This window comes from Prionailurus bengalensis, chromosome B4, assembly GCF_016509475.1.
Source record: "Prionailurus bengalensis isolate Pbe53 chromosome B4, Fcat_Pben_1.1_paternal_pri, whole genome shotgun sequence".
Lineage (NCBI taxonomy): Eukaryota > Metazoa > Chordata > Mammalia > Carnivora > Felidae > Prionailurus > Prionailurus bengalensis.
The window spans coordinates 27161220-27164491 of NC_057358.1; the positions used below are offsets into that span (position 1 = coordinate 27161220).

Below are 3272 nucleotides of genomic sequence, written 5' to 3' on the forward strand. Positions count from 1 at the left end.
CCCGGAGCCAGGGCGATCGGCCCCAGAGCGTGGCGCGTCGTCCGTACCGGAGCGTACCAGTGAGCGCGGGGCCGCCAGCTCAGGCCGCACGTCCTGGCCGCCCTCGTCGGCCCCTGACTCACGGCGTCTGAGCCGGCGGAGGGGCGGTGCAGCGGACGCCAGCCGCCGCCTCCCCGCCTTTTCCATTTCCCCTTTCACTCCGTAAACAGAAAGAGACTGCCGCATTGCGGGGAAGCCGGAGCCCCCGCTCTGGGAAATTCCGTCCCCCCCTCCCCACCGCCCCGTTTGTCCTCGGGGCGCCCGGGCGGAGCGGAAGGCGGGACTAGGGAGGAGCGGAGCGCCGCGAGGGGAGGGGCGCTGGCGGATTACTGGAGCTGGGACTCGCCACGCCACCTGGGGAGCGCTACCCTCACCCCCACCCCCCCACCCCGGACTGTAGCCGCGGCTCCCGATGGTGGCCTGGGACACCTAGGGATTTTCCCTCGGGCTGGGGACCCGACCACCTGGTGGCGTAAGATGCCCCGGGGCGGTGTCACTGCACCCCTTCCTAGTCCCGGAAAGAAGATCGTATTTCCTAGCGTGCTCCAGCCGTCTGCGCTACCCCGGAATCCCAGGCCGCGGCGGGGAGGGCGAGCGGCCCCACCCCTTCCCTGCGCCCATTCCCACGTTCCGGGAGGACTGAGCCGAGGTGGGCTTCTAGATTTCTTTCTCTCAGAACCGGGTCCGTGCACCCGATTGCGGGTAGCGCGGCATACCCGGCCAGGTTTCGGTTCACGTCCACGTACAATGAGTGCCGTGATCCGTAGTAGTTCGCACGCAAGGCCTCCCGTTTAAAGGTTTGGGAGAGGTTGGCGCCAGGTGGGCGAGAACCTGGCGAAGGAGCACCCGGAGAGGGGCAGTGTACCCCGCCAGCAAAACCTGGTCTTGTTCTCGGCAGTCTTGGAACTGGGCATTTGGTGGCACCGTCCCATTAGGAAATATACCTGTACTCCTCTCCACCTCCTAACCCCGGCTGCAAGTCTGGGGTTTTCTGCACAGCTTGGAAAGATCAAAGTTTGTAGCATTCTTCCTTCTCGAGGGGAAAGCGTTTCCTCGAGGGGAAGCGGGAAGCGAGTTCCAGGGAAAATAGCGCCTCTGTCCACGAAATCCACTTTGCCGGCCTTTCACAGTACCTGAGTTGCAACTCACCACCTTCTCGTCCCTCAATACTTCCCTAGTATCAAGCACCTACTATCAGCTAGATATTCTGCAAGACAGCCCAGAGAAAGAGAGGGGATGTAAGGTAGGAATTCTCTAGGTCTTACAGACCTGGACGTTGGGGGTCCCGGGCGTAGCCCAGATTCAAACGCCCCACGACTTTGAGTCCACGCCCTGTCCTCTCCAGTCCCCACACTCATTCTACCTCCGCGGTTTCAAACTGCATCGGCCCCGCTCTAGAGTTTTCCATGTTTCTTCTGTGGAAAGTGAGTTGCTGTTCCGATCCAAAGAAGTCGTGTGAAAATTGCTGATGGACCTAGGCCTGCTTAGGTGGGAAGCAGGACCCTCGTTGTAGGGCCTTGACTCCTATAATCTCTTTGTGCTTCCGGTCAGGCAGGGACGAGGCTGATAAAGTGATTGACAAGTAGCTGAGCCCATTAGTAAAAATGAGCCCAGCTAGCAAATAAAACGGGCAGGACTGATTGACTCCTTACTAACCTCCCCCCCCCACCCCCCATTATTTTAGCTACTGCAGTGCTGTGACATGAATGATGCCGGATGTATGTGAACCTCTGGAACTGTCCAGGTGGTCCCGGGCGGTGAAGGGGTCCCCAGCGCCAGGAGGAGAAGCCCTTCTGGACGACCGGGCTTTTCTGCTCTTGGAGGGAGGGACCGACTTCGCTGCTGTTACTCGGGAGAGACAACGTGTGCAGAAACCAAAGTAGAAACTGCTCTCTAACTTTTTCTCTGGGAACGGTTGACGCAATTGTTATCTCCAGTGGGAACGTGAAAGATGTCTCTCCCTCATCTGTTGTCTTTGAGCAGCAAGAGATGATCTTTATAAGCATTTTAAAAATAGAAACATGGAACCACTCCCGCCTCCACCCCTTTGAATGAGCTCATTAAAACCACACCTCATCTTCTGGGAACTAAGTATTAGCCTTGTACTTCCTACAGAGAAGACTCCCAAATACAGCTGCATTTTAAGGAGCCCGTGAAATGGCTGCTCCAGAAGGTTCTGATTGGCTGTTAATGACTTCTAGGATGGTAGAATTCCTCTGGTGGGGTGAATTGAGAGGAAGTATTCTATTAAAAAAAAGATTTTTTTTTTAAGTCGAACAAAGATTGGATCTGGTGTCCTGGAAGAGACTGAAGACAGAGAACAATGGAATGGAAAGAAAAAGTTTGCAGACTCCTTGCATTTTACTTGGTCAGGACTTGGTTACACGGTCTTGCAAAAGCAATCCTGCTTTTTTAGGAGCTTGCTAGCCAAGTGAGGTTTAAACTTGACAAGAAGAAACCACCTGACCCAACGTGTGCACAACCCATAGGAGAGTTACCCAAGAAACCATCATGAGGTTCATTACAAAACAGGTCTTTTGAAGCTGTTTGGCAGCCAACAAAATGCACTTTAAAATTGAGTTTAAAACTGTTACAGTTTACTTGACGCTTTCTCCACTTACAGGTGGGGACAATAATGGGTTTGTAATCTGCAGTTTGCAAATCAGAACTCATTTACTCATGGAAACAAAATGATTAACTATGGGTAGATCAGCAGTCAGAGCATTGACCTTAGGTAACTCCAATGGGGCTCTCTACTAATAAACAGAATATACGACACTGCTTTCCAACGTTTTGCATATTCATAAAGTATAATGATTAGAGAATACTGGAATTAACTGGAATAAGTTGGGGGATATCTATAGATCACTTGGTGAAAAATGTGTTTCATTTTCTTAAATTATAATAACAGCAAAATACAAAGTATTTGAAGATAATTTGTGAATTTGAATAAAGCTTTGAATAATATTTTTTTACATATTTTTAAATTATTGATTTATTTTTGAGAGAGAGAGAGAGACAGAGTGTGAGTGGGGGAGGGGCAGAGAGAGAGAGGAAGACACAGAATTTGAAGCAGTTTCCTGGCTCTGAGCTATCAGCAGAGCCTGACTTGGGGCTTGAACTTATGAACCTCAAGATCATGACCTGAGCCGAAGTCAGATGCCTAACCAACTGAGTCACCCAGATGCCCCTAAATAAGATATTTTTAAAGTTAAGAGGAACTTGAGACTGAT

General features: G+C 51.6%; 1 long non-coding RNA gene across 1 annotated transcript; it reads left to right on the top strand.

The window, feature by feature from the left end:
• Window positions 1–284: 284 nt before the first annotated feature.
• Window positions 285–3006, top strand: LOC122473982. Its single transcript, XR_006294755.1, has 2 exons — window positions 285–688; window positions 1724–3006. It is a non-coding gene; the product is annotated as an uncharacterized LOC122473982 (long non-coding RNA).
• The last annotated feature ends 266 nt before the right edge of the window (window positions 3007–3272 follow it).